Here is a 9,949-nt window from a genome sequence, read left to right on the forward strand (position 1 = left end):
AGACTACTTAGGGAACAGATCAACACTGCTGTATCTAAAGCAAGATCAGGGTTTGTAATAATGACTCAGGACACATGGGTCACTGAAAAAACTCAAGCCTTATTTCTGGCCATTGTGCATCGGACACCAACGTATTAAACCACCTGGGAAACAGCTTATCCACTGTGTGCAGATCAAAACCTGCACAGCAGTTACCAGGTCCATTATTTCTTAAATAGCTCATTCCAATCGTTTTTTATTTTCCATCTTGCTGATTGGTTGGATTTTCTCCATTGCAAGGAGCCGATATAGTGATTGAACTAAGGACAGATTTAGAGGAGGAGGATACAGGTCTCTCGTACTGTGACTCTGCACTTTGTTTAATGATTCCTTTCATAGCCAAGAGTTTGACCAGGTTCCTCCTGAATTTCACCCCGATGAATGCGTATAAGATTGGGTTAATGCAGCTGTGCAGGAATCCCAAACTTTGGGTTGCAGACAGAGCCCTGTCGATATGAGTGCGCATGTCACAAGTCTCATCAATGAGTTTGCTCCTCATCAGCGTGTCGATGAACACAGTGATATTGTACGGCAGCCAACAAATGAGAAAAGCCAGCACTACCACTGGCTACTTCCTGTAACATGCTGATAATCTTGCACATGGCATCACCAAACACCCAGCCAGATATGGCATCCACTGCCCAAAAGGGCAAGGTCACGGCAAAGAGGAGATCGGCTACTGCCAGATGAAGCAGGTAGATGTCTGTGGATGATATTGTGCATCGATTGTAAAGTATGACAATCATTACGATCATGTTCCCTGTCACAGCGAGGAAACATACCAGGCTATAGACAGCAGCCAGTGTCGTGTTCATTGAGTTGTCATTAATCACTGGCATACAGGGGAGAGACCCAGAATCTAAATTATCTGTTTAGTAACTACCTGTGGTGTCTTCATAGTTGTCACTGCTGCTTTGAGTGTCTATTTTCTTAAAGGAAGAAAATGTGGACCAAGGAATGAGAATAAAGGCAACCTGTGACATCAGATCATAGTATCATAGTATCATAGAATGATACAGCACAGAAGGAGGCCATTCGGCCCATCGTAACATTGCCGGCTCTTTGAAAGAGCTATCCAATTAGTCCCACAGTTCCTGCTCTTTCCCCATAGGCCTGTAAATATTTTCCCTTGAAGTATTTATCTGATTCCCTTTTGAAAGTTATAATTGAATCTGCTTTCACCGCCCTTTCAGGCAGCGCATTCCAGATCAGAAAACTCACTGTGTAAAAAAATGTTTCTTCATGTCGCCTCTTTTTTTGCCAATCACCTTAAATTTGTGTCCTCTGGCGCCCAACCCTCCTGCCACTGGAAACAGTTCCTCTTTATTTACTCTGTCAAAACTGTTCATGATTTTGAACACCTCTATCAAATCTCCTCTTAACCTTCACTGCTCTAAGGGGAACAATCTCAGCTTCTCCAGTCTCTCCACATAACTGAAGTCCCTCATCCCTGGTACCATTCCAGTAAATCTCTTCTGCACCCTCTCTAAGGCTTTGACATCCTTCCTAAAGTGCGGTGCCCAGAATTGAACGTTTAGTATAACTTCCTTGCTTTTGTACTCTGTGCCTCTATTAATAAAGCCCAGGATCCCATGTGTTTTTTTAACAGCCTTCTCAACTTGTTCTGCCACCTTCAATGATTTGTGTACATACACCCCCAGGTCTCTCTGTTCCTGCTCCCCCTTTAAAATTGTACCATTTCGTTTATATTGCCTCTCCTCATTCTTCCTACCAAAATGTATCACTTCACACTTCTCTGCATTAAATTCCATCTGCCATGTGTCTGCCCATTTCACCAGTCTGTCTCTGTCCTCCTGAAGTCTGTTCCTATCCTCCACATTGTTTACTACATTTCTGAGTTTCGTGTCATCTGCAAACTTTGAAATTATACCCTCTATACCCAAGTCCTGGTCATTAATATATATAAAAGAGCAGTGGTCCTAATACTGACCCCTGGGGAACACCACTGTATTCTTCCCTCCAGTCTGAAAAACAACTGTCCACCACTACTCTCTGCTTTCTGTCCCCGAGCCAATTTTGTATCCACACTGTCACTGTCCCTTTAATCCCATGGGCTTTAATTTTACTAACAAGTCTATTATGTGGTACTTCATCAAATGCCTTTTGAAGGTCCATATACACAACATCAACCACACTGCCTTATCGACCCTCTCCGTTACTTCATCAAAGAACTCAATCAAGTTAGTCAAACACGATTTTCCTTTAACAAATTCATGCTGACTTTCATTTATTAGCCCGTATATTTCCAAGCGCCAATTAATTTTGTCCCGGATTATTGTCTCTAAAAGTTTCCCCATCACCGACGTTAGTCTGACTGGCCTGTAATTGCCAGGTTTATCCCTCTCCCCTTTTCTGATGTGGAGATGCCGGTGATGGACTGGGGTTGACAATTGTAAACAATTTTACAACACCAAGTTATAGTCCAGCAATTTTATTTTCAAATAAAATTGCTGGACTATAACTTGGTGTTGTAAAATTGTTTACAATCCTCTTTTTTGAACAGGGGTGTAACATTTGCAATCCTCCAGTCCTCTGGCACCGTCCCCATTTCTAAGGAGGATTGGAAGATTGTGGCCAGAGCCTCCGCAATTTCCACCCTTACTTCCCTCAGTAACCTGGGATGCATCCCATCCGGACCGGGTGACTTTTCTATTTTGAGTTCTGCCAACCTTTCAAGTACCTCCTCTTTGCTGTTATACCAGACACGTGTACTGAATTTCAAGGGAGCATTTACAATGGGTTATTTCTGAAGCCGATGCTTGTTCTGATGATTGTGTGACCTGTCAGCAAGGTTTAGTTTCACTTTTCTTTCCTAAGGACTCTGCCCCTTTGCTGGCTCATCCTCCCATTGATGTTGACTGCCCACTGCTTTCACAGCCAGCTCTTTGATCTTCATGTTTGAGCCTAGACAGTGTCTGTTGGAAGCCCAGTCAATTGTAGAGGGCAGCACAGTCTAGTGTGATGCCCATATCCCCCGAAATCCAGAGAGGAGTCATTGGATAATGATCAGGATTGGGAACCCTGACTGACTTATCCCCTTGCTCTCTTAGGTGCGTCGAGGACAACTGGAACACTGTTTCTGCAGCTCATGCTGGCATTTACCAAGACAACAAATCGGGAATTGCACTTGGAACTTTTTGGCCTGTATTGCTTAGTACTATACTGGAGGCACCTTTATTCACTAGGCTATTGGGGAAGCCAGCAAACATTCAAAATCCAAGCTTGGCCACACTCAATCACTGCCCATTGATTTACCTGATCTTTTCATAGAACCGTACAGCACAGAAGGAGATCATTCGGTGCATCGTGCCTGTGCTGGCTCTTTGAAGAGTTATTGAACTCGTCTCATTCCCCTCTTCTTTCCTCATAGCCCTGCAAATTTTTCCTTTTCAAGTATTTATCCAGTTCTCTTTTGAAAGTTACTATTGAATCTGCTTCCTCCAACAGCAGTAGAGAAAGAAAGACTTGCATTTATATAGCGTCTCTGGACATCACAAAGCACTTCACAGCCAGTGAAGTACTTTTGACATGTAGTCACTGATGTAATGTAGGAAAACACAACAACCAATTTGGACACCATTAGTTCCCACAATCAGCAACGTGATCATGACCAGATAATCTATTTTAGGTGTTGGTTGAGGGATAAATATTGGCCAGGACGCCAGGGAGAACTCCCCTGCTCTTCTTCAAATTAGTGCCATGGGATCTTTTATGTTCGTTTAAGGGGGCAGAGAGGGCCTCGGTTTAGTGTCGCATCCTGAAGACGGCACTACCAACAGTGCAGCACCCCCTCAGTATTGCACTGAAGTGTCAGCCTAGATTTTATGCTCAAGTCTCTGGAGTGGGGCTTGAACCTACAACCTTCTGACTCAGAGGCCAGAGTGATACCCACTGAGCCACAGTAGGGAGGGGAGAATATGGTGGGTCCCAAGGCCAGGAAGCACATAAGGGGTTTGTCAGGAGGGAAAGTAGGAGTTCGTCAGGCAAACACAACAAGAAGAGGGCTGAAGGGGTGGAGATAGGGTTGCCAACCCTCTCAGATTGTCCTGGAGTGTCCCAGAATTAAAGAACAAGCTCCTGGAGACTCCTGCGAGCAACCCGGCAGAAAAATCAGAAGTGCATTTTCTTCCATTGTTTGGCTCCAGTTGGACTCCATCGTGCCCAGGATGCAATGCAGCCCTGTCGCTCGAACCACATGATTGGTAGAGCTGTTTCTGGGGCGCAAAGGATTGTGAGTATTGTAGCCACCATTTATGACTAATTACGACAAGGATTGACGTGACAGGCAACTAATGGCAGGAGTATGGGACAGGGTGGTTGGAGATGGGAGGACATGTGATGAAACTTTACGGAATACGGTCCAACCAGAGCTGGCAACCCGAGATGGAGAGGAAGTTAGCACCTTTCAATCTGAGGAGGATCAGCTGGTCTTTCAATGTGGTTTGGTATCAGTAGCTTTAATGAGTCCCATTGATGGTGCTGCTGAGCTGTTGGAATTGAAAGACAGGCAGAATTTCCATTTATGACATTTGGCTTAACAGATCTCCTGGCTACAGCGCAGAGAACAAAATCGGGCAAAAGGATCGGACGCCTGTTACAGAAGCCGGCTGATTTATCTGACAGACGGCACCTCCAGCAACGTAGTGCTCCCTCAGCACTGCCGAGATGATGTGCTTGAACACATTGCCCTTCTGATTTCGAGGTGAGAGGTGCTACCACTGAGCCACAGCTGACACTGGGGGCTCAATTTTACCACCCGCTATTGGGTGCGTTTCCCGCGGGGGGGGGCTCCGAAAATCGGAGAATCCCGGCGCGGTACCGGAGCCCGCCCCGAACCCGCGCACTTCCGGGTTCCCCGCTGACGCGCCGGCGTGCGCGCGCAGCCCCCGCTGGTGGGAATCCCGCAGGCAATTAAAGCCAGCGGGATGCCACTTGACAATATTTATTTAGGTATTCCATTACCTGACCTGATTAAGGGACTATTTGGGATTTTATAGCAAACTGGGGCTGTTTCCCACACTGGGGGAAACACTCCCAGCTCGAATGGACGTGTTGCAGCCGTCAGCCTGTGGCAGCTGCAAAGGTCCATTTGACAGGTGGTGGGGGGAGACCCTCACCCATTGCAGGAGGCCACTCCGTCACTTGGGACAAAGTTTGGCCTCCACCACTCTCCTCCTGACAGTCAAAGTCACCAGCCTGCACACGTACCCCGGGGTCCAGAGACATGTACCTACCTTGCGGACCCCCTCAGATGTACATCTTCCGGATGGGGGCCGCCGTAGCTGCAGTCATGACCTCCTCGGAGGGCGAACAGCATCACCAGCCTCGCCATCCACGCCGTCCACCTCTGACACGTGGAGCTCCACAACAGAGTGCTGTGACACATCCACCTGTACAGCAGGAGGGAGGGCAACCGCAGAGAGAGATGAGTCGCAGGGGGCACTACCCTCGCCACAAGGTCCACAGACCGAGGCTCAGCTTCCTGGACCTCTCTGAGCAGCAGTGCACACGGAGGCTCAGAGTCACTCGACGTGTAGTCGTGGACATCTGCAGCCTCCTTCATGCCGAGCTGCTCCCGGCTGGCCCGAGCACCATCTTCTTACCTGTCGCTGTCAAAGTCACCACTGCCCTCAACAACTTCTCCTCCGCATCCTTCCAGGGTGCAACTGGGGACATCGCCGACGTCTCTCAGTTGTCTGCGCAAAAGAGCCCTGCAAATACACCTACACCCACTCTGCAGTGACACAATGGGTGGCATCAGTGGTGGGTCCTCATAGTGATACCCAGGAGCGGGCATTATTGCACAAACCAGACAGGATTCGCGAAGACATGGCAGTAGTGGTGCCAACATAATATATCATGTGAGTTGTTCTGAAATTCAATATAAGTAACACCCATGACAAACCCTCAAACACCCTTGTGCATCCCCTTCATGCTCACGACACGTTTGCCTTACGCTGCCTACTGCACATATGTGATGCATGCCCTGTGGCTGCAGCACAGGTAGTGGCAGGTTGAGTGAGGCTGGCCGTGAAAGAGATGCACGAGAGGGTGAGTATGAGATAGAGCCATGAGATTGTATGAGGATTGGGTTGAGTGGTAGTGGCAGGATGAGTACTGGCGAGGTGAGTAAGAGCAGGTAAGATGAGGATGAGGTTTGAGTGGGTATGAGGGGTGATGTGACAGAGTAGTGTTGGCAGTGCCGAAGGAGATGTGAGGTGGGGGCAGTGATGTGGCAGACGGAGTGTTGGGGAAAGACTACGTGTACTCACTGTGGCTGACCTACTGAGGTCATTGGAGCGCCTCCTGCACTGTATGCAGGTGGGCGATATGTTGGTGGCGCAGGTGACCCCCTCTGCCACCTCGAGCCAGGCCCTCCTGGTGGCAGAGGCAGGCCGCTTCCTCCCGCCCGCCGGGTGGAAGATCTCTGTCCTCCCCCTCCTCCTCACCCCATGTATTGATACCTGGGGTGAGGCATCATTAAACTGGGAGCAGCCTTCCCCCTGGGCTGCTCCATGCAGTCATCATTGCTATTGGTTGCAGCATCTGTCAGTGGAGGACTGCCCCTTTAAATAGAGCTCCTCCAGCTGACAGATCTTACTGCGCATGCGCAGCCCGCCCGACGCGCAGATCAGCAGCGGGGAACCCGGAGGAGCAGGTAAGTGGATCCAATTAGTGGGTTGTCTACTACGATCGCGCGGGAAACCCACTAATTTCACCGGGCGCGTTACCCACGCGCCCGATAGCCCACCCGCCGAGAACCCGCAGCCCTGCTAACATCGGGCCCTGGATGTATATTCAAAACCAATACGAAGAACTTTTATAGTTACATTAGGAAAAAGAGGGTGGTCAAGAGCAGTGTTGGCCCCTTAAAAACTGAAAGTGGGGATATTGTCATTGACAATGGGGAAATGGCGGACATGTTGAACGATTACTTTGCGTCAGTATTTACAGTAGAAAAAGAGAATAGCATGCCGGAAATCCTAAGAAAACTAATATTGAATCGGGGACAGGGACTCAATAAAATTAATATAAGTAAAGCAACAGTAATGAAGAAAATAATAGCACTAAAGAGTGACAAATCCCCAGGACCAGATGGTTTCCATCCCAGGGTTTTAAAAGAAGTTGGTGAGCACATTGCAAATGCCCTAACTATAATCTTTCAAGGTTCTCTAGATTCAGGAACTGTCCCTCTAGATTGGAAAATTGCACATGTCACTCCGCTTTTTAAGAAAGGAGAGAGAGGGAAACCAGGGAATTTTAGACCAGTTAGCCGAACATCTGTTGTGGGGATAATGCTGGAGTCTATAATTAAGATAGGGTGACTGAACACCTCGAGAATTTTCAGTTAATCAGAGAGAGTTAGCATGGATTTGTGAAAGGTAGGTCGTGCCTGACAAACCTGATTGAATTTTTTGAAGAGGTAACTAAAGTAGTGGACAGGGGAATGTCAATGGATGTTATTTATATGGACTTCCAGAAGGCATTTGATAAGGTCCCACATAACAGACTGTTAGCTAAGATAGAAGCCCATGGAATCGAGGTAAAAGTACGGACTTGGTTCGGAAGTTGGCTGAGTGAAAGGCGACAGAGAGTAGGGATAATGGGTAGGTACTCACATTGGCAGGATGTGACTAGTGGAGTCCCGCAGGGATCTGTCTTGGGGCCTCAATTATTCACAATATTTATTAACGACTTAGATGAAGGCATAGAAAGTCTCATATCTAAGTTTGCCGATGACACAAAGATTGGTGGCATTGTAAGCAGTGTAGATGAAAACATAAAATTACAAAGCGATATTGATAGATTAGGTGAATGGGCAAAACTGTGGTAAATGGAATTCAATGTAGACAAATGTGAGGTCATCCACTTTGGATCAAAAAAGGATAGAACAGGGTACTTTCTAAATGGTAAAAAGTTAAAAACAGTGGATGTCCAAAGGGACATGGGGGTTCAGGTACATAGATCATTGAAGTGTCATGAACAGGTGCAGAAAATAATCAATAAGCCTAATGGAATGCTGGCCTTTATATCTAGAGGACTCGAGTACAAGGGGGCAGAAGTTATGCTGCAGCTATACAAAACCCTGGTTAGACCGCACCTGGAGTACTGTGAGCAGTTCTGGGCACCGCACCTTCGGAAGGACATATTGGCCTTGGAGGGAATGCAGCGTAGGTTTACTAGAATGATACCCGGACTTCAAGGGTTAAGTTACGAGGAGAGATTACACAAATTGGGGTTGTATTCTCTCGAGCTTAGAAGGTTAAGGGGTGATCTGATCGAAGTTTATAAGATATTAAGGGGAACGGATAGGTTGGATAGAGAGAAACTATTTCCACTGGTTGGGGATTCTAGGAGTAGGGGGCACAGTCTAAAAATTAGAGCCAGACCTTTCAGGAGTGAGATTAGAAAACATTTCTACACACAAAGGGTTGTAGAAGTTTGGAACTCTCTTCCGCAAACAGCAATTGATACTAGCTCAATTGCTAAATTTAAATGTGAGATAGATAGCTTTTTGGCAACCAAAGGTATTAAGGGATATGGGCCAAAGGCAGGTATATGGAGTTAGATCACAGATCAGCCATGATCTTATCAAATGACGGAGCAGGCACGAGGGGCTGAATGGCCTACTCCTGTTCCTATGTTCCTATGTTCCTATTCATGTACTTGGAAAACAAGAGAATCCCTGATACATATCCTTGGGGCAGATCAAACGTTGCCCATTTGAGTAACACCCATTTATTCCTACTCTTCATTTTGTATCTTTCAGCCATCCTCTATCCACTTTTAATACCATGAGTTTTAATCTTCACAACAAGTCTCTTTATATGGCATTTATCAAATGCTTTTTGAAGGTTCAAAAATATATAACAACTGTGTTCCCTTTGTTTCTATGCTTGATAATTTCCTAGAAGAATTCCATTAAAGTAGCTCAAGCATGATCTGCCCTTCACTAATCCATATTGATTATCCTTGATTTGCCCGTAGGAACATCGGGATTGTTGGACAAAAAAAGGCCAGGGTGCATCTCGTTCGCCATCTACCACCCTGGTCGTCGCATGATACAACAATGATGGATTTGTTGACTAATCATTGCCATCAATCTCCATCGATTAGTCTACAACAGACCCAGACATGAGGTGAGGAAAACCCCCAGTGGTGGAGAGCTTTGGAAACCAGAGGTCTAAAGTCACCTGTTCCTCCCGAGCCTGTTACACTCACCATACGTCATGTCTCAAATTACTCGTATACTGTTACATCGAGTTACATCGAAACTACCGCACAGAAACAGGCCATTCAGCCCAACGGGTCAATGCTCGCATTTATGCTCCACATGAGCCTCCTCCCTCCCTGCTTCATCCAACTCCATCAGCATACACTTCTATTCCTTTCTCCCTCACATGATAATCGAGTTTCCCCTTAAATGCATCTATGTTATTCGCCTCAACTACTCCTTATGGCAGCGAGTTCCACATTCTCACCACTCTCTGGGTAAAGAAGTTTCTCCTGAATTCCCTATCTGATTCATTAGCGACTATCTTATATTTATGGCCCCTAGTGGCTTCCCCACAAGTGGAAACATTTTCTCTTTCGTCTACCCTATCAAACCCTTTCATAATCTTAAAGACTTCTGTCAGGTCACCCCTCAGCCTTCTCTTTTCTAGAGAAAAAAAGCCCCAGCCTGTTCAGCCTTTCCTGATAATTATATCCTCTCAGTTCTGGTATCATCCTTGTGAATCTTTTTGCACCCTCTCCACTGCCTCTATATCCTTTCTATAATATGGAGACCAGAACTGTGCACAGTACCCCAAGTGTGGTCTAACCAAGGTTCTATACAAGTTAAAAATAACTTCTCTGCTTTTCTATCCCTCTAGAAATGAACCCCAGT

At 46.5% G+C, this 9,949-nt stretch overlaps 1 pseudogene; it reads right to left on the reverse strand.

The window, feature by feature from the left end:
• Positions 1 to 235: 235 nt before the first annotated feature.
• LOC137323440 (C-X-C chemokine receptor type 2-like) lies at positions 236 to 6,840 on the reverse strand (annotated as a pseudogene).
• Between the last annotated feature and the right edge of the window lie 3,109 nt (positions 6,841 to 9,949).

Source organism: Heptranchias perlo, chromosome 7 (assembly GCF_035084215.1).
Source record: "Heptranchias perlo isolate sHepPer1 chromosome 7, sHepPer1.hap1, whole genome shotgun sequence".
Taxonomy (NCBI): Eukaryota; Metazoa; Chordata; class Chondrichthyes; order Hexanchiformes; family Hexanchidae; genus Heptranchias; species Heptranchias perlo.